Source organism: Lepisosteus platostomus, chromosome 1, assembly GCF_059453375.1.
Source record: "Lepisosteus platostomus isolate fLepPlt1 chromosome 1, fLepPlt1.hap1, whole genome shotgun sequence".
NCBI classification, from domain to species: domain Eukaryota; kingdom Metazoa; phylum Chordata; class Actinopteri; order Semionotiformes; family Lepisosteidae; genus Lepisosteus; species Lepisosteus platostomus.
Window position 1 is genome coordinate 48,528,781 of NC_142611.1, and position 22,740 is coordinate 48,551,520.

Below are 22,740 nucleotides of genomic sequence, written 5' to 3' on the forward strand. Positions count from 1 at the left end.
AAACTTATCAAATTGTTGGCAAATTGTCATGGCCAGTCGGTTTCGCTCCACCATGCGCTTTAGCGAATTTGGGGTTCATGCAGCAATAACCAAGAGAACATTCTTGGGTAGCACACACAACAATCTTTATTTACGGAGCTCCTGTAACCTTTTTATCCCCCGTGTCAGCCAGCACTCAGGGAAGAGACTTTTACAACCCATTCGACAAGAGTTCAACACACACAAAGGCAGTAAAATGTATGACATTACATGCACAGATCTGAATAAATTTTTATGTTATCAAAAAAAAGTAAATAGTCAAATAGCCCATTTATTTTTTATTTATCTCTTGCGAGAGATCGACTGGTAGATCGCGATCGACTGGTTGGGCACCCCTGTATTAGTGGATAAGTAATGGGCATTATCTCTGCCTTTACCTGTTCATCATCTTCTCTGTCTTTTTCTGTTGTAAAAAATAAAATACTGAGGTATGAAGTACAATTTATTAAGCCAGACAATATGCACAGCAGTTCAGTAAATAATGATTTCCCTAGATAGTCTTTAAAGATTGTTTTTTGGTTGTGAGTTCAGACTTCATGAATTTTGATAAAGAAAACAAAACAAAATGGCTGTCTATCACACACGATCATGTTTCTGTTGGTGGTTAATAAAACGAATAGTGTCATGTTCATTTGTGCCTTGTCAGTTTCTCCAAGATAGCCTTAGTCCAGACGCACTGCGGTCTGTTTACTCCTCTGTAATGACATCTAGCTGTTTTTTGAAAATGAAGTAGCACTGATTCATTGCAGTAATAAAGGAAAAAGGTCTGTACATGGATGGATGGATCATGGATAAATGAGTAAGGAGAAATACAGATGTGGTAGATTCCATAAATATCTTTTGTTTACAGGCAGATTGATACAAAGAAGGCTTAAAGTATGATGCTGGTGTCTAGCTGTCTTTTACTTACAAAAAGTACCAACTTTAGGTTTAAAGACTTTTTGCACTCACTTTACCTTATACTGTTTATCACTGGACAGGGCTCCTGGAAACAGGATCTGGTGATTTTATCATACATTACCATTTGTGTTCTACTGTAGAATTCAGATTTTGCAAATACAAAGATACGCTTATTTTGTACATTTGAAATTTGATTAGCATTTTTAAAGGTTTAAGGGATTACAGTATCTTATATCAGCCGTGTCAGGTTTTGTTGCATATGTAAGTAAACATGCTACGAGAGATTCCAAAGCAAGTTTTCTGCTCTTTGTACTGTATATATGATGCAAAAAGTGATGCACTAATTGCAAAGAGGCATCAGTGGCTAAAATAATGCAGCTATAAAGCTAACTATTGAGTTTTATTTTTCTGAATTTCATCATCACTTAGTTGATGATGATTTGTTAATTGCTGTAAAAGTATTGAGAATAATGCTGCAAGCCTGTATGAATATGGTAGTACAGTATACATTTGGAACTTTCATGCATGTAGGTTAAAATCTTGAATTTCTCCCTGTAGTCTGGTAAAGGGTTACGGTTACACTCAACATTTTCAGATTTATATGTAATAAAGAGCATACTATTATATAAATATGGACTGGTGTGAATAATTTTCATAAAATTGTCATTTGTTTTACTTAGCTTAACAGTTATTTTACAATACATTGTCAGGTGAAACATTTTTTTAGCATTTCTGTTCTGTAGCAGTTTTTGAAAGTACTGTGCATTTACGTGAACAGTTGAACTAAAGTTCAGTAAAGAAAAATGGCTCAGTGCACAGCCTTCCAAATAATAGCAAAACTCTTCATTTCAATCTTTCTCATTGGCCCTCTACCTTGCAGATCCTGTTGCCTGTTACCGTGCCTTACAGCTAAGCCCACAGAAACCTGCAGGGAGCATCTACCTTTTCAAAAGCTTTTTTTCCTGCCCCACTTTTGCAACTGACACTTTCTTGTCGTTTGCAGTGGTTGTGTTAACTGACATGCACAAAAACCTCAGAGCATGTGATGGGGTGGGGAGATGAAGAGATAAAAAAATCCCTAACTATAAAAGTAGCGAGAAGGATTTCACTTTCTATGGTTTAGATTTTGAATCCTCATAATAATTCTACACAGGAACTGACATCTTACTGTGCCCATGTTATCTGGAGGCCATTGATGGTATATATGTTTTTTATCTTTTATTTAGCTCATTGTGCTGTGAAATGATCAGTTTAACTGATAAAGAGAAGTATGACTTCTTTTTGTAAAAATGATTGATGTCATTAAGAACCTATAGTATCCCACAATCCTGTACTGTATATAATTTTTCCAAACTCCTTTCTTTGCAATATTCAGTGTATGCCAGGCTGTCAGTTCAGATTCAGAAAACAGGCACAAAAGCTGTAATGTCTTATCTAACCAGCATGAACTACTTAGTTTCTCATACTAAAAAAAGATAAAGTCACAGAACACAAAGTGATATACAAAGATTGTTCTGCTTCCATGATGTCTCATTCCCAGTCTCTTTTGATTGTCTGTGAAAGCACTTTGAACACCTGTGAAAAAAATCAAAGAAAAGTTAGTTTTAACTCTGGAAAAGAACTAATCTTTCAGAATTGTATGCTTGTGTGAATATCTCTATTTAGAATAGTAAGATACTACTCGTCATAATACACTTCAGCTCTTAGATGGGTAAACATTGAAGAAATATGCTACATAGAATTGGAGCACAATGATTGCTTGTAATTTTAGATGCTAAAAGCAGTTTTTGTCACGATCGTAAACCCCTCCTCTTAAGGACACTCCTGTCCTTCCTTGTTCAGTACTCATCTCCCGCACCTGCCTTCAGTTCCTACCTATCGGGGCTCAGCTTTGGAAGATGGACGCCTGGAAGCCCACCTACCCACGAGTCCAGGAGCAACTCGATGGCATAGGCTTCATCGCAGCGTCCTGACCTACTGAGTCCGGGATTTGGGAGCGTCTGGTCCCGTTACCCCCTTTTATTCCCCCGACCCTCCACCAGATTCCACTCCAGCTTTTAACTCTGTTTGTCTGCCAGGATGGATTACCAGGTCTTGGACATTTGCTTCATTCATGGATTTGCCTCGGACTCCCTTGGACTGTTTGCCAAGGCCACACCTCCCCCGAACACCAGCTCACCATGGACACCCCCCTGTTTTCATTCCCGACTCCTGCATGCCTTTTTCTTGCACGTGTTTTCTTCACTCCCCCCCTGGATTGTGTTGTCTGCATAGGGTCCTGAAAGAACGCTTCGTGACAGCTTTTTGCATGGCTATTGTTCACACAGCTCAGGTTATTTTTGTAGATTTTTAACTCTCCCTTCCTCCAAACTTCCCTTATGCCGGCGTCACACATCATCATTTTCATAATCGCAAGAAAATCACAGCGAGCTGTAGAGAGCTGCAGCGTGTGCCCGTTACCGTCAGTTGTGTAGTGTGACTCCCCCACTGATTCAGTCATAGCGCTCTTAACAGCCACTATGACTCTCTGCAACTCGCTACGAGAAAATCAGACTGATTTGTCATTAAATTTGACATGCTCTCCGACTAGAAGTCATGTCAAGTCATGTAGTGTGATGCCGGCTTCAAAGGCAGAACAACTGACCCTTTCTACTGCAGTTCCTGAACCTCACAACCATCCCCAATAACATTTGAAAAGAACAGTTTCCAATGAATATGTGAAATTCTAAAATTCTCTCCCTCACACAAATCCTTTAGAACTCCTAGTCTGTTACATAATTCTTTATCCATGTGGGTGGCTGTTTAGCTCTGTGAGATCAGTGAATAGTTGTAGTTTTCCACCATAGTAGGGAACTTTGAGGGAAGTAAAGAAGGTGTACTCCCCTCATATTGCACTTCTGTGGATACAGGAACATTTCACATGTCCACATGCCAACATGATCCGTTGTGCAGACAACTGACCCTAACGTGTTGACGATTTGTAAGGATTTTGATTGTAGAGGCTGTACCTGGCTCTTATACTAAGGTAGCCAGATGTCTATGGGCTCCACAGGTTTGCTGGCTCACCTGGGACAGGAATGAATATTGGAGGCAGAAGAAAAAAGAATAATTGCTCCTCTTTGTCATAATATGGGCTCCTGTTTGTCATAATATGTGTGTTACGGCCTTCTCCTGCTATACCCCAAAGCTCTGCAATTCTAGCCCCTGGGATATCAGAGAGTCATCTTCCCTGAGCTCTTTCAAATCTAGACTCAAAAACTTGGTCAGAAGGGCTTTTACTTAATTGATGTCTGTGTCTTTGCATTTTCTACAACACTCCAAATGCAAAAAATATATATTTTATTATTTTATCTCTTATCACTGTTTTTTTACTGTACAATTCTTTAAGAAGCTACTGTCAAGGACTCTATATAATATAAAGTTTCTTTATTGTTATTCCTCTATACTATTCCATTATTCTTCTGAACGTGTAAAAATATATACAGACTCCACACAGTGTCCCATACCAGATTTCAAGCCAGGGCTCAGATATGGTGAGACAGCAGTGCTGACCACTACATCAGCCCATTTGTCATTTATGTTGCTGTTTTTTTTATATTTTAGTAATAACTAGAACTACAAGCAGTAGTTCTAGTTATTGTCATTGTCAACGTCATTGTAATGAAATATAGTAGGGAAAAAAGATTCCAGGGAACTTGCTATGAATGTTAGTTACGAGGATGTATCAAATAGTGTGTCTCTCTGGCTCTCTAGATTTCATATTAAAGCAGTTTCTTTTTCTTTTTGCTAAGATCTTACATTAGAGACGACCACCCTGTGGTTTTGTTTTTTGCTGATTTCCTTCTTCCAGCTGACTGCTTACTGCCTTCTGTCATGTTACCCACTCTTGTCTGGTTCTGCCCACACCCTGCTGTGACCCAGGACAGACTCAGGTGTCTCGCTGGGGCGTAAGCTCATGCACTGGTTCAGCTTGACAAATCACCCCGTGGCAAGGAGCCGGCATGATTATCACATGGCCAGGAACAGGTCAAGTATGACGATGGAAACGGGGAACAAGTACAGTAGCACAACCTAGATTCCTATGAAGGACCCTCACATAAATTTCTGTTCTCACAAAACATATTAAAACTCTGCTGTGTATCTGCCCTTTTGCAAAGCTTTGTGCATTTTTGGTTTGGTTGAATATAATGCAGGTGTGAGTGTGGTCAGTCACTTTCTGATTTTCCCCAAAAGAGGAGATACAGTAGCTGTAAACGACTGCTTGTACAAGTACTGCTGTTAAAACGTCTTAATAGGAAATTTCTGTTTTGTGTACTCTAACCATTTTTATCATTTTTATAATAAAGTGTACATAAACAGGAGTAGTACTAATCACATATACAGTACTAAGATAGGTTTGAAGAATGAAAACATTGAAGTGGGCTGGCGTGGTTTTGAAAGATTAGTAACTTTGAAGTGAATTGTTTTAATATTGCTGAAATCCCAGATAGAAGACTATGTTTAAGTATGCAAAATTATGCTGGTAAATCTTTTTAATATTAGGTTTTATTAATACAACTGTAGGCTATGTCAATAAACTTCCAGCAATGTACCTTAGGTTTGTGTGAAATTATTGAATAATCCACCAAGAGACAGTTGGCAGCCAAAAATAATTACCTGCTAGGAAAAAATAATGAAGGTTTGTCTTTATGCAGCATTAAAGAACAAAGGGCATGTGGGATTATATTTACTTCTATATCAATGTACAATGTGGATATCCCACATATTGTAGCTTATTTGATAAAACTAATTTGTGCTTGTGGGTGTTGTTAGGAAATTAGCAAATTGTACAGCCTTTGGAGATATTTTCCAGTCTGTTTTTTGAAAGGGTCAATCTAGGGACTGTAAGATAATAACATAAGATTATAAGAAAGTTTACAACTGAGAGGCGTCTATTCAGTCCATCTGGCCCATTTGGTAATTAGTAGGTAATTGATCCAAGGATCTCATCCAGCAGTTTATTAAAAGAACCCGGGGTATCAGCCTCAACAGCGTGGCTGGGTAGCCTGTGCCATACTCTCACAACCTACTGGGTAAAGAACTGTCTCCTGGTCTCAGTTAAATACACTTTCCCATCGTGCAGCTCTATGCAGATTATTATTAAAGTGTCAAGACACTCTTTTGATATTCCCTTGGCAATCTGTAATTTTTTCATCTTCAGTATTTCTACTTCTACAACATATGCACATCAATAAAAATAAGCATGATAGCACTAAATATTTTTCGAAATTCAGTACTGTTAGTATTAAGCTGTCCTAGAGGGATTCTTGTGCCTACTCCATTGAGTGCTGTCGTTTTTCTTGTACAGTATAAAAACCTGATGACTGCAGAGAGTGGCAGGTGCAACACAGAAGGCGTGTTAACACAATCCTTTTCTGCACTGATGTGCCATGCCATGCTAATTAATACGCTAACCTGACAACCTGGTTTTGAAGTTGAATAGCCTCGCTTCCTGTACAAGTAACTTTACACACAGAATGTGTTCAAATAAAAAGGGAAAAAACATTATTTATCAACTAAAAACGTCAGTTCATTAAACTCAGTTAGGAACACACAAGAGAAGAAGAAGTTGGAGTGCAGCTCAGTGCTTCCAATTAAATACTAACTTTCACAACTTCCCCACTAGTAATACATTCAAAGCAGGACCTTTGTGGTCTTTGAAGACAGTGAGTCTGTGTAGGCTGTCTTCAATCAATGTCATATTATCTTCTGATTTACATTAAAAGCTGTAGCCTATAGGGCTACCTGTATCAACATGGGGTTTGAATCAGATTACAGAGGTATCTCAGCCCTGAGGTGCTTGGGCCTGAGGTAAAACAATGTATTTTGAAGATCACTGCCCCATCCTGACATTGAAATCAGGGTCATATTTTATATAACTCTAGGTCTCAAGTTTATAACGTGAGCTTGTTGCTTGGGAAGAATTGTATATAAATTAAATCTGGAAGTCAGAAACCTTCCTTCCAAATTTCAAAGGAAGCCAGAAGTTTGAAAACATGAACTCCACCTCCACTATAAAGCAACCCTTAATGATGAAGCTTTTTTTGTGCCTAACATGAACCACATAATGAAAGTAATGTTAATTGGATTCAATGCATCTGGGAGCCAAGAATTAAATCAGAAGTGGAAGAATAGCAGAATGCATTTAAATGAGGACACAGCTTATTTCAACTTACTTCAACTAGTGCTGAAAAGTATACCTAATAAGGAAAATTTGACTTATGGAAATAGATTGCTGAAATGTCTGAGGGAAAAGACATTTGAACATTTTTGAATTCTCTGCAAAAATAAATTTACACTGTAAAGATATAGTTCAGAATCACACACATGCAAAGCAAAAGCCCAGCAAATGTTGTTGGTTCCAAAACTCATTTGTTGCATTTTTAATGCCTCACGATATTAATGTGTATATCCCGTTTATTAAATATATATATATATCCTTGCATGTGGCACTGTCCTTTCATATCAGGCATTACCCATACTGTTCAGACATCATCTCTTTGTTCTTCTGTAAGATTTGGAACTTCACTGATTCCTGATTAATCAGTTTCCCCTCTCCTGCTGATATGTGCCTTTTACTATCAACAATTTCATGCATGAGATCAGATAATTTTATTAATTGCTATTCATGCAGAATACTTCAAATAGGCTTACATTTAAAACTGACAGGCTGCAAAGTTTAAGTGTAATTATTTTAAAATGCAGGGATGACAATATGCCAACATTTGCATATTTTAGTTTCTTAAATGCTTAAGAAAAAAACGTTGGAAGGGAATAATGAATGCGCTTCAGTGTGATTTTTAATCAGTGTCGAACCTTATTTGAAATTTTAAAAAATGAAAAAGGAAAAATAAAATGTTCTGGTTTTACAAAGGGGAATCAGAACTTCAAAGGTGTTACTACCAATATACTGTACAGTGACAAAAAGAATGATTAATTATATATATAGTTTTTTTTTTACTTTTTTCAAGTCTAAAAAGTAGAAAAGATGAAAAGAAATTGTGAAAAATTGTTTTATTTTATTTTTTTAGATTTCCAAAATAAACAACAAACCCCCAACCCCAAAAAATCCCTCTCCCATCTTGAGTCAGCCGCATTGGTACACCCCAACAAGTTTCTACCACAGGACTACTAAAATAAAGTCAGACGGCGATAGTAGAAACCCCAGGCAATAAGGCTTTGACTGCATCAGCAGCGACACTCCAAACCTCCACTGTCCCCCCTCCAGCACCAAACAGTGGAGCAGTGGAGAGCTCCATGTAAATGACACCAAGACGAAGTCCAGAATACAATTATATCAAGTGAGGGAATGTTCATCCACATTTGACTTCACTTGTTAATAATTGCATTTTTCATTTCAATATAAAAGCATCAAGCAGTTCAATAACAGTTTATCCTGTTCCACAGTAATGTGCAATTTGCTTTTGTTGGGAAGGGAAAGGTCATGGTGAAAAGTCATGGGATGGTCAAAAAGTCATGGGAAAAAGTCACCTACTCACAATATACTGTAGCTGATAGAGATGAAACAAGTGAGTGAAAGAGTATGCCTTAACAGGCAAAAAGATACCTGGTTTTGTATTAATGAAACTGACAACATTTATCAATAAAGAGCAGCATGTGATCTAATGGAGGCCAGTGACTATATTCAGCATCACTATTTTATTAAAGACTATAAATATTGTGTTTGTTTTCATTGGTAGTTTGTAATTAACAGTTGTTCAAATAAACGTAATTCAATCAACTATTAAATCTACAGATGAATTATAAATTGCTTTCCAACTACTGATTTGCTGCTATTAAATTTGTTAAAATTAAAAACAAATTGTTGCATATTAGGTTAAAGTACCCACTCTCAGAGTAGTATACTGTGACAGATGTACAGTATACTGACCCCATTATGCAGGAACTGTAGCCAGCTAAACCACTTTGCAACTTTAACGTGCTAAGACCCTTCTTCCTGCAACAGGTCGTAACCCACAGAACCACCACAACATAGTAATACTACATAATTGCAGTTTTTATTCCTCTAATAACTACAATAAAAGATAGTTCAAGTGGGCAGCTGCGTCAGTATGCGTAGTCTGCAAAGGAACAAGTAATAGGTTAATTCCATGCTGAAAAGAGAAGAAAGTAAAACACAACTTTTCGGCCTGAAGAAGGCTCTACGGCTGAAATGTTGTGTTTTCTTTCTTCTCTTTTCAGCATGGAATACACCTATTACTTGTTCCTTTACAATAAAAGATGACTAAAACAAACAGGAGAAAAAAACTCTCCGCAAGGGACACACCCACAAATGTATGAGCTTCATAGTCACTAGAAACCAAACTAGCAGTCCAGAAAAAAACAGTAGCACCACATTCTCCTGAATCAGCTCATGTTCTGCTGTCCTGACGTACCTCTATCCACCACACTGATGAATGAGACAAAACTCTGCTTAGTTCTTCAGTTGCATAATAGCATCCTTTTCTGTCACGCCCAGTACACCTAGAGGGTGCTCTACTTCTGTCCTGTTCCTAGTTCCCTGTGATTATTCATGTCTTTCTGGTGTGTCTTGTTGTGTTGCCTATTTACTTCCTGCTTCTGCTCTGCTCATCGCTCGGCATTGACGTTTGGATGTCCTGAGACCCGCCTAGCACCAGGTTGCTCCTGTCCGTGGCCTGAGGGCATAGGTTTCTATACGGCATTCCTGAACAGCTGAGCCTGGGCTAACCCCTGTCTCGCCGCTACAAACAGGGTCTTTCCAAGACTTGGAGGCATTAGTTAAAGATAAGCAGAGACAAACAACACACCCAACCCTGACAAAAAAACAATGGCCACTGTATGCATACTTAAAATATAGTCTCCAAGCCACTGCCCCACATCCACTTTTGTATCTCTGTGACACATACAGTAAATAGCAAAAATGGTGGCCAGTTTCTAATAAAGATGTTGGCAGTGCAAAGTATATTCTAGTCTAGTATTATAATTTATTGGATGGAGGCAAAGGCCCCATTGTCAGGAAACATTAATGAGGAAGTTATGTAGAAAAACCAGGATGAACTCCAGAGGCGTAGTTGATGTAACAGTCCGAGGTCCGAAAGCCAAAGGTAAACAAACCGGTGCAAAAGTACAAAATCAGAAGTGGGCCCGGAAGCCGTGAGGAAGCCGAGAGTCAAAGCCAGAATGATAACCAAAGTACCAAAACAAAAGCAGGAGACGTAGACGGAGAACAAACGAGGGTCAGGAAGCCAAAAACCAAGAAGTAATAAATTGCAAGAAGTCGAGGTAACGCTAACCAGGAAAACCTAATACTGAGCACAGGGGAGAGTGTGAAGCAGCATTAAATAGGCTGATGTAAGTGGGCTAATTGGGAACCATGCTGTTATGCGAGGTGGAATGACAAGTCCTCCGGGGGCTTGGCGTAACATCCATGTAGCAAAAAGGAAAGTATTTCTTATTTTATTGCCTTCAAAAAAAAAGAAGACTTCGTTCTAAGGCTGTCCAATGAATTGACTGGATTGCTTTGTCAAGGTAATTACAAGGATATAAGCAAGAGAGATATTCCTCCAGTCAGGCAAATCACCAGGTGCTTGTGGAAAAAAGAGCTCTGTCACTAGGAAATTCTGAATAAGAAGGATCCCTCTGAAGCTGTGACTAGGCTCAGACATCTAGAGCTGAGGAGCACCCAGGCACTTGTTCTCAGAGCTGCTGGTATCCCAGTTTGCCAAACAGAGAAGACCTGGCTCTGGCAAAGGACTGTATTAATATTCAATGATTCAATACATAAAATTCTCTTGGTTAAATCCTGCTCTTTAAGTGTTGGGCACTTAAAGATTTTTCCAAATACCAGGTCACAGTTCGATGAAACACAAAAGAAGAACTTTGAAAGAAGCATGGTTTCTTGCACAAATCTTTATTTTTTATTATTCCTACTGCAAATTAAATATAATGAAATTGTCCATATTTATTGATTTTATTGCTTTTAGCTTGCAGCTAATCAGTAATATCTGCAGGCTCTATTCAGTCCATCACTGCCTTAACAATGACCCTATTTACTAATAATTTATAATCTAATTTTACAGAAAAATATAAGGTCAAATTATAAAATAACATATAGCAACAAGCCAACATGTAATAATACATTTGAAGCTTTAGAAACATGTTGATTCCAGGTGTATAACTAGATCAGTAGAGCATGAAGTTGACTTTTTAGAGCCTAGCAGAATGTTGAGGTAATTCATCTTTTGTGAGATTTGTTTTTTACTTGAAGTCATTTTTTTAAACGAAAGTGATTTTAGTGCAAAGAGCTTTAGAGGGTTAAGGCATAAGGTATGCTCTAGAAGAAGATTCAAGCACTAGTACAAATGAAACAAGATTGACAGTTTTTGTGGCTTTGTTCTAAAACATCTCAAAGCTGCTCCTTCTTTAGAACTCTGACCAGAGTAAAAGAAAAAAGTCTCTGTGTAACGAACAGTTCTTTCCGGACCCTATGCGGACGACACAGTCCGACGGAGTGGGGGAACACTGGGGAAACGTCATGCAGGAAAACAGGGCTGAAGACAGGGGGGCGTGTCCAAGGTGCGCTGGTGCACGGGGGAGGTGTGGCCGAGGCGAACAATCCCAAAGAATAATCCATAGAGTATCCAAAACACGAAGGTAAGTCCAAAACCAGGAGATCCATCAGAACTCGGAATTAAAAACCACGAAGGCCGGGTCGGAACCGGCGGACGGGAAACAGGAACGGGAACGGAGGTTAAAACCTTAACGGGACCAGGCGCTTCCTGGTCCCGGACTCGCACGATATGGAAATCAGATGCAGAGCCCGGAAGAGCGTCAGCGCCTGGCTTTTAAGGTGGGCAGGGAATGGGAAACAGGTGCAGAGAATGAAGTCTTTAGTGAAAGGGCTGGAGCACCCTTAAGGAGGGGGGACTATAGTCGTGACACTCTGAAACTAGTTTATCAATCATATTTTGCCATAGTATTTACAGTACGTGCAATTGAAAGTAGATCATCCTATTGAATGGTACATATTAGGTGTACTGTATATAATACAGTCACAAATCAGCAGTTATTAACAAACATTTATTTTATTGAGACCATATTGTTAACACTACTTCATTTCGTAGGCTGAGTATTTAAAGATTTATCATCACTAAAAGCTTTTAGAACTTTTTAAATGCTTAATCACTTATAAATATTCATTTAACTCAACTTCAGTTATGTTAGTCCACCCACTGAAGAACATATGCACAAATTTGTAACAGCTATGGTATGTTAATTCTAAAACCAAGGGATTTTTTTTCTCTCCTGGGATAAAAGCTTTATCTCTTTGATTTTCTGCTAACATATTTCAAGGAATGCCACCTTACTGCTTTTCATATAAATTGCAATTGAACACATAAAAACAGAGAATGAGTATTTAATTTACTTTTATTATTGCAACTCTGAAAACAGAGCTTGTCATTCACAGGTGGAAAGCCAGGATCGAAAAATCAATTTCCCTTCTGTCAAAGTATTCTAAATTTTATAGGTTCTTTTCAAAAATAAATTCCTGGAATAAAGTTAGATTGATGTACTTAGGAAATTCATAAGTTACATTACGTGATCTAGATGTAAAGTGGAACACAAATCAAGAAGGCTTTAAAGTCCAGACCTGCTCAGACTTGGCAAAAAAAATTAAATATAAATGAAAAATGTGCAACCTATTTTTATAGGGACTGGATTCACCTAAATTATAAAAACAAAGTGGATTTTTAAACTTAACCAAATTACATACTGTATAAGATCATTCGTTTTATAATCTAGTAGAAACTAGCTTATTTATCATCAAAGCAACAGGAAAATAAAGAGTAAAGTTGTGTGCAGGTCAGTGTGGCTCTTTACACTTTGTTTTTGATGCATGGATTTATTTATTTGGATTTGGGATCTATCTGTATAATGTAACTGTCATCATCTACTGTATGCTTGTCTACATGAAATGACCAGATAATGACTTGTTCTGATAAATACATACTGTACATTAAAGTACAACAGGTATCCCTGAAAGCATATGAGAAACACAGTTGTAAACCCTATTTTAGAGCACTGCAGGTTGAAAACTTTGTGGTCTTGAAATACACATAATTCTGTCCTTTTTTATTGTGTGTACTAGAATAATTTGGGCAACAATTTGAACAAAGTACTGTATTTTGGAGTGTGTGTTTTTTGTGTCTTAGCCATTAATAGCATAATTACATGAATACATTACAAGTGCTGTATTTATACCACTTGCATGACCGTAAAATGCACAATAAAAACAAATGAAAGACTTGAAGGCTCCTTAATCAGCAGCTTGAAAACAGCTAGCCCGACATGACTTTGATTTCCATTTTATACACAACATCTGTGTCACTGCCCAAATACTAGTGTTAGTCACCAGAGACACCTACATATGCAGTTTTTTCAAGACCTTACAGGAACATGAGGAGGCTGCTGGAGTGGGGGTAGTGAGATGAGCTGAAAGGTTTGAATGCATAAGGGGAAAGGATATCAGTGCCATTTTATTGAAAAGGCAAAAAAACTAAACCCATCTGCTCAAGACTGCAAAGATGAAAAGATACTTGATAACAACCCCTAGCACAAATATACACACACCCAAGAAAGATACAGTCACAGTTATGGACGCAAAAGAAAAGCCACAGATTTTTTTTCTCTCCTTTTATGTTCAAAGCTCGGGGAGTGGATCCTGAAAGACCCTCAGAGGATAACAAAAGTATAGTCACTGCAGTTGAAAAGAGGCAGAGAAATGCAAAGAGAGAGGTGTTATAAATAACAGAGAGGAATGAGAATGCATAATTAGCTGCATTAGTAATCTCTCAATCTTGATAGTGTGATTATTACTAAGACCACTTGTGTATTCACCGTTCTGTCGCATCAAAAGCTATCAAGGCTGGATGGTGGAAGAAACACATTGTAATCTCATGCTCATTTCTTAAAATTATCACACTATGTGCCATAAATTGTCAACACAATGTAGAACATTTTTCTCCACATTAAAACACTGTTTACAGAGCTCAAATGATTTTAAGTTCTAAAGGGCTTTTAGATTGCAATGCAAACAAATTGACAAAATACTTATGAAGTGGTAAAGTTGTACAATTTTGTTTTCACCTTTCTCTGAACAAGGCATGAACCTGAGGTCAAGACTTTTAGAAAACAAAACATCCAGTTTTCCAGTTTTAATTGCACTAAGGTCCAAAACTCTTTTGCAACATCCATATTGTTTTAACACTAAAGAGCAAATCATGAATAAATCAGAAGTACTTTCCTTTGTTAGTACAGTATATACATGAAATGAGGTTGAACTTTTTCCTGCTTTAAAATAAACCACTAGAAATGAAAGCACTTAATCTTAGGTATTGCATTTGTGAAAGTATTAAAATTAAGGTTGTTTACTTTTTCTCAACACACCTGATCATGCCACTTTTAAGTTCCTTTTCATGGTATGTTTTCTGTGCCGTGAAACACTGAGTTTTCAGGGGCAAATTTTTAAAGAGCTCATACTGTGGTCCATGTTTTCAGATGTGGCTTATTATTGCCCTACAGCACTCAATTAGTAAACATGTCCATGAGAAAAATGACGCCAACAGACAGCAACAAGCAGTTGGCCTCTTGTTTATTACTGCTGCACTGGCTTGTTTCCAAAACACTGATTCTGATTCACAGAAGGGTGCCAGAGCTTTAAAACTAGCTAGCCAGGAACATTTACTTCAGCAGGACAGTCATTAAGTTCCTGTTCCAAGTGCCCGCTCTGTCAAGAGATTGAGCCCTGACCACTGTGCTCCCACCTCCAGTGGCAGGACTCCCCGATGAAACATGTTTGTGTTTATTTTGCTGCTGAGAGACCATCTCCGTAAGAGAACAGCACACTTTGTTTTTTAATCATTAACTAGAAAGCTTTTTTTTATAAATATCTAGCTTCAAATCTGTTTTTTTTACTTCTGCTTTAAACCCAATTTACAAGGTCATTCTGCACAATATCCGTGGACGTCACCGCAAAATAGCTTTCCTTGCAAAGCCTGATCCTATTGTATAATGTGCAAATTAACAGAAGCATTGTGCTTCCAATTCAGATCTAATTGTGTGAGGAAAATGTCATAATTCCACATACATATTCATGAACATACACGCCATATTGAGCACTAATCCCAAATTAACGTGGTATTCTAAATCACATCCTGCTTTCACCGTGTCAGATAACTGTTAGCTGGGAAGAGCAGCCAAGAAGTGTGCTTATATTTAAACTATCTACATCATTTAGTAAATGAGTTGTCAAAAATAGTGTATTCTCCTACTGCATTGTTGTCCAGCATGATTTGTTTCACTTGACAGATTTAATAGCTGTCCTTAGGGCATGAAAACAAATTGCAATAATATATCAGCCTACATGAAAAGGGTATTTTTAAGCTCGTGAAACTTTTCATTAGTTTTTGAAAACTGGGTGAGGCAGCTGTATGCAAGAAACCAGATTCCCCATTCTGAATAATGCTAAAACAGAAAAATGAAAAAAGGTAACATTTCTGCAGCCAAAAAGCCAGTTCGGGTTTCCTGGTGTATACTCGCCCTGATGACCATGTACAGTATATGCTTGACCCGTTTTCCCCGAGCAGTTCCCATAGAAACCAGAAAAATAGCACAGAAGGAAATTGAAAATGACGTTTCAAATACTGGCTGCAGAATATGTATTGTAAACTTGAAATAAAACACCTTGCTTATGTAGAAAAATGTGCCCCAAAAAAAAACAGGAATCACTTTAACATGTGAGGATAGTAAAGCAGTAAGTAGGAAAAGTTTTGGATAAAGTTTTTCTTGCAAGTTAATGCTAGAATGATTCCTTCTTTACAAAAGATCTTAAGATGTAATGCTTTGTCGGGAATATAAGTAGCTAAGGCATCACATGGCTTGACATGTAAGTTGAGTAACTACATTCAAGTTTCTCTTGAAGCATGAAGTCTGTGAAATTTCCAGCTTCATAATTTGAATACATTTCCTTTGCCCAGAGGGAATCAATTAAACCATGTCTCTGTGCATGAAGCAAGAAGCATTCCAACGCTCAGAAAAGAATTAAACACTTAACACAAATAACTTAAAATTACCCCAAGCGTATTATATAAATTTGAACAGTTGTGAGATTAGTTATGTTAATTGGTATACTAACATTTTTAAACTGTTTCAGCTGATGTCCAACAAAATTAGCAAAGCCATTAAAAGTTGACTAGCTTCTTTTGGCAAAAAGGGAGAGTGTTTCACTGTTTCTCAAAAAAAGTTAAAGTCAATTTAAAGACAATTTATCCACATAAATCTGAGAAAATAATTGAAATGTTTTTGAAAAAAATTATTAGGCTATATTTGACAACAAAATAACACATGTTTTCAGAGATAAATGTTGTTATGTTTTACACAAAAGTTTTGAAACTCCTCGGTTGACTTTTAATTTGTTTACATTTCCTGTTTATAGTTGTGAGAAAAAAGCATCACGTCTAAAGTAAGCTGTGTTTGCTCACATTGAACACATTTTCAAGCCTGAAGGTTCAAATGGGGAATTGCGTCGGCGTGCGAGATCCAAAGGAACAAGTAGAGGTTAATTCATACTGAAAGTAGACTGCAAAATACAGCATTTCAGTCAAGGAAGCCTTCTTCAGATGGCTCAGATGTGGATACATCTGAAACTGTTTTTTTATTTATTTATTTCTACTTTTAAGCATGGAGTTAACCCCTGCTTCTTTATTTTCTAACTTACTAAGCCACCATAATACTGGTCATGGATACCGCTCTAATTTACTGAGCTTGATGGTTCCTGCTTATCTTTTTCCTGATCAGCAGACTTTCTCTGACTCTGCTGTGCTTATAACCTGTGCGTATACTTGTGAGCACTCCATAATCTAAGTCATCCCCTCACTATAGGACTTTTCTAATGGCTGAAAATGTTTCACTCCTCCTTATTAAAATAACAAATCAAGAAGCAGCCGTCCACAATACACTGGGTTTCTCTTAACTATTTTTTTTATATTCTGTGCTACACTACATGAGTTCTTTCCGAAACACACAAATTTTGGCAAAGCCAAAATCTACAAATGAATAGAGAGCCTTTAGAAGGTGATCCTAGATTCAAGTTAATTTTGGTTTTGGATGCCTTTCTGCTATAGGAGTTCTGAAACCCCCCTGTGAGGATGCAGATGGAGAGAGGTTTCCCTTTAAAGGTGAAATGGGAAACTATGGGTTTGGAGCAATCTTTGATCTTCACAGCTCTGAAATGTTCACTAAAAGGTCTGCCAGTCTTCTTGTTATCTCACCAATGTAAATAGCTGGGCATTTTCTGCCAGTGAACAAGGTTGCTGAAAATAAATAATGTCCTCTGGGTGACACTGAATTGTCCAGGGAGGCTTTGAATATACATTGTATTGGATATATACTGTATTTGCAGATGAAGCAGATGATTCTGTTGGAGGGGAAAGTGCTTGATGTGGATGGCAGTCATCTGTAGGCAGTTAAGAGAGCTCCGAACAAAAGTTTGCACAGATTAGGTGGTCAGCAATATGAGATGAGGCAGTCAGGAAAGAGGGTTCTAGTGGAAGGGTCATCATGTTGCGGTGCAAACTGTGTTTCGTCCAGTTTCTTCTGTCTTTCTTTTTTGATTTTTGAAGGCCACCTTACCAGAGCTCGGGACTCTTTGTCAGGGGTGAAAGTGTCCATTTGAGGTTCTGGGTGTGAGCAAAGCTAAATCCTTGGAGATTGTTGAGGAACTAGTTCTATGCAGATGGCCAGGTGTAACAATACACTGCATATTCATACCCTGTTCTAGAGCACCCCACCTCTCTATCTGAGGCCCAGTTAGATGTGTTTCTCAATGCCACAATCATCTCTGATTTGTGTGGTTATTAAAGAATGTCTGCACAAGGAGGACCTTAGATCAATGGGAGGCTCAAGAAGAAGGAAAGACAAATGCACCACTCTTACGAAGAGACTGGACATTCGATTGAAACTTAAAGTCAAAATAGTCTTTGACACCTGTGGCCCCACACTCCTTTTCTCACTCTGTGATACTGTGTTTGTCTTTCAATATATTCTTATATCATGTCCTTTTGTATTCTGTGCTGCAGTATGCGAGTCCATTCATGAAAACACACATCGACACATGATGTTGACTGGGGTTGTGACTGTCCTTGAAAGTGCATGTATCTGTTCTGTATAATTATACAGAAATCACAACATTTTCAATAACCACTTATCCAATTCAGGGTCACAGTGGCCCAGAGCTTATACCAGGAGGCATTGGACACTGTTACGGATGTTGGAAGGGCAAGCAGTGGAATGGCCAGGAGAGCAATACCCTATGCGTGGGTTAGCCCAGGCTCAGGGGGTCAGACGATGTCAGATAGAAACCTTTGCCCTCAGGCCGCAGAGAAGACGACCTGGTGCTAGGTGGTTCTCAAGACGTCCGAACCCTCAATGCTGAGCCAGGAGCAGAGCAGACACAGGAAGTAAATAGGCTACACACCGGAAGGACATAAATAATCACAGGGAACTAGGAACAGGACAGAAGTAGAGTGCCCTCTAGGAGTACAAGGCCTGACAAACACGGCGGGATACACCCTGGATGGGACGCCAGTCCATCTCAGGGCACACAGAGACACAAACACACACACTCAAGGCAGGGCCAATTTTACTGAAGTCAAATAACTTACCAGTGTGTCTCTGGGAGGACACCTGAGCACCTGGAAGAAGCCCACGTTAACACAAGGAGAACATGCAAATTTCACACAGAAAGCACTCCAGGAACTGAAACCAGGATAAAAGAACTGCAAGGTTGCAATGCTAACTGCTAACTACTGTGCCACCATGTTGTCCAATTTTACAGAAGTATTATACATTACATTAGCAACTTTTACAGTTAGATCTGTTTCCATATTTTGCTCTTATTCTTTACAGTAAACTCTTGGTTTCACAGATTTCAGTTTAACAGACTTTAACAGGACAAAATGTGCTAAAAGGGAAATTTGGCTGTAAGATCAGAAATACCAGACTTTGCCTGCAATAGCCAAAGTATAGGGCAACCTTATAGGGGTGCAGTGGGCGTATCCTTCCCATCTTTAATGAATTAATGAATTATACATTATATTTACTACATGTGAAATAAAGAACTTGTATATTTAGGTTAAAAAAGGCACAACAACAGTTTTCATGGATTGTGTTGATTGCAATTGTTTAAAAACTCAGACTCTAGAAAGCAAGTGTATAGTGTACAGTTTATTCTCTTATAATAAAGTGGTGTGAATAACTCCTTCAGTTAATGGACATTTGGCAATAACACCACTTCCCCCTATTAATTCATTAAACTGAGGATTTACTGTATTTAACTTATGGTTTTAAATGAACTAGAGTGAATTTGGCAGCAGTTTGTAAAGGATGACCATTGTAACTAGTGAAAAGGGCTTCTCATTTTCAAAATCTATTTTCTGACTGCATACCTCTTTTTTAATCTGGAATTACTGCCTTCTTAAGGGATTTCTGCTTCGTGATTAAGAGAAATATATTCAATGCTACCTGCATACATTTTGTAAATTCCTAAAAGATTCAACACTGCAAATGTGATGCATAGACAGCATACATGGATATTTTATGCTGAAATAGTATTTGCCAGCAGATTTCTTATTCGGCTGACTAAAATATAAAATAATTATTACTCTAAAGGCGAAAGTAGATACAGTAGGTCAAGCAAAGAATTGGGAAGTAAACAGTTTTAGGGATGAGGCAGCAAAGTCATCCAGTTATTATTAGTAGTAGTAGTATAGTAATAATATTGATTATGTAGTTGTTGTCGTTGTTGTTAATTGGGCAAGGACACCTGTGTAACATTTTTCAGGAAATACCTTGGGATTTTTAATGACCACAGAGAGTCAAAACTCAGTTTTACCTCCCATCCGAAGGATGGTTTCAGAGCCACTAGCCCTGTTTCATAAATAACCAACCAGATGTGCTGAGTTACGTGTAAAAGGGTGACATGTTGTACAAAACTAAAATGGACTGTAAAAGACAGTACCCATTTTCATCTTCATCAGAGCTGTGGAGATGCATGAACATAATAAACCCAATACTACCTTTACATTTATCTCAAGCGGGGCTTCCCTGCAGTCCCCCAGTGGGTAACTGTGATGAATTACCTTCAGAGGAGAAAAAGGAAAAGGCAACAAACAAAATTACATTCAAAGTTTCAGTTCAGCCCGAACCTTTAAGGTAATTAATTCATGTTTAAGCAGTATTAATGAGTTGTGGATTTTGTTATCCGGTGCTTATAAAACAATGCTGCAAGGAACAGCACGCAGACGAAATATGCAGTGTGAGTACATTATTACAGTCACCTCTCCCATGGGGGAGGTCAGGGAGGAAGAATCCCTGGACCTTCCCCTGTTCCTCCTGCCCAAGAAGCCGGAAGAGCAGAACAGGGGATTCCCTGGTGGATCCGACTCTAACAGCTGGCCTTTACATGACACAGGATCTAGAGTTGTTGCTGTCCCTGCTTCCCTCGTGGCAACCAAGTCATTATTGTTTGTGACTTTAAAAAAGGTCATAAAAACTCTTTCAAATGAAAATAAATGGTGTGGTTACTAAACCCCATTCCTTTTGATACTGTAATATGTAAAAATGCAATTGCACTGCCAGTTCATTTTCTGTCTTGTGATCTCTGGGAGTTAACAAGAGTTCTACATCTATTTTAGTCTCACTTTTCACCCAGCAGGTTCTCATCCAGGGACAGGTTCCAAATGATGTTTTGGGGGGCACACCTGTAGTTTGGTCAGCATTTTGTTGTTTTATTAAGTGAAATTATACTGTACCTTGACTGCAGTATGGGTCATTGTGTTCTAACGAGAGACAATTATGACACCTTTTGTAAAAGGGTAAGAGTACAAAAGCTCTTTGTTCGATTTTTTTGCGTCATTTGTTTCTTCTAAATGTTTTTGGTTATATTTATATTTGGCATATGACAAATAATTTGTCACTTTGATGTCACTGTTGGACTTTGATCATCTGTCCTCTGGTGTTGGCGTTGTTCTTAACTTTGCAGTAATAAAGACTAAGCAGTGCCACTATTGTACAGACCTGAAAGATTTTATTCTTCTTTAACTAAATACCTAAACACCATGTTTAATCAGACGCTGAGACACGCTGCAGCCAATTAGCCCAATTTCCTGCACTCATTAGAGAAGGATTATCTTTATTAATGAATAGCTTAATCAAATTGGATTCTCCAAAAATGGTAAAACAGAAACAACACATACAATTTAATTTTAGGCATAGATGATGGGGAATTGGATGGGTTAGAAATAACACTGAACTTCACCTGCATAAGAAGTGTGAATGCTGAGAAAGCTTTACATTTTAATGCCTACAAGCATTTCAGCTGAGAATATAAGCAAAGCTCTGATAAGCCTCGGAATTAAAATATAATAAGAAATAAGATCCTTTGGGTTCTCAAATCCTTTTTATTTAATCTTTCAGATGAAAAAGACCAGCCTTGCATTTGGTCAGTCTTCAATTGTAGAGACGTGATGCCTTTTCAGTCCTAATATTTTGAAGAATTCATAATGCACAATCTGTGATTTTAGATGAAAAAGAAAAACTTTATCTTTGAAGAAAAAGTTGTTACTTCATAAAACAGGTTCATAGTAAAGTCTCTAATCCAATTAATAGATCAGTTTGTTGTTTTAGGAAGCAAACAGTACAACTGCACAACGATGAAGAGTTCCTTCTCATCCTAAACATTAATAGAATTGAGTTCTTTGGGGACACAATCAAAGGACTGATAAGCTTTTGTTCTGGAGCTCAGGAAAGACTGATTTAATTGGCTATGCATATGTCACATTTAAGAATATCTGAAAGTGTGGTTCATATTCTATATTAATCAGCATTTGTTAGGGATATTCTATGTCAGATACTCCACGATAATATAAACTAACATAGTTATTGCTATTTTGCATTACACAGCAGGTTTCCTATATGTTTAACCAGAGAAATGACTGAGAGCATGATGAGTATGTACAATTTATGCCCGCTTCCGATCCCTCTCCACTGTTTAATTTCATCACTATATCCACAGCAAATCATCAGACAAATGTCCTTGTCACTTGAAAACAACAAAGCATGCAGAGACAACCAATTTAGTGACTTATTAGCAATAAAATGATTAACAGAAGCAGCAGTGTTGGATCTAGCTGTGTGCAGCTCTATGTTGCCACCACCCAGAATGTATCTCAAAATGTATCCCAGACTTTCTGGATGAAGTAATGATTCCAAACCACTTGAAACATCGACAGGCCTAGTGGAAGACATATAAGGTCAATCAGAGCATATTGTGATAAAGGTCGTGAAACCCAACTCCAAAATGCTACAGGTGTCCATGTTTCAGTACAGACAGTATAGAGACATCCTCATGAAGGAGAAATGATACCAAGCAGGCTGTTTATTTAGATAATGAACTGTACAACAGATGGACATGTCAGATGGACCACAAAAGATTAACAGATAATTCCTATTTCAATATAGACAATATGGAGAGAGACGTATCAGAGAGAGACTTCTGTCCAATAAGTTGCAAAGCATGCCATATATGAGGGGGAGGGAATTTCCAGATGGGGTTGAGATTTATGTGGAAGGTAAAATAGACCTGTATTTTTGCTGTATTGACACATTGACAGGTGTGGAGTTACAAAACTGAAATCTTTTACTATGTGAGAACTTTTAAGGACG

General features: G+C 37.9%; 1 long non-coding RNA gene across 1 annotated transcript; it reads right to left on the bottom strand.

Moving 5' to 3' along the window:
* Positions 1 to 468: 468 nt before the first annotated feature.
* On the bottom strand, positions 469 to 20,157 carry LOC148678016 (uncharacterized). The gene is made up of 2 exons (XR_015936065.1): positions 20,094 to 20,157; positions 469 to 2,514 (listed from the first exon to the last, which is right to left on the bottom strand). It is a non-coding gene; the product is annotated as an uncharacterized LOC148678016 (long non-coding RNA).
* Between the last annotated feature and the right edge of the window lie 2,583 nt (positions 20,158 to 22,740).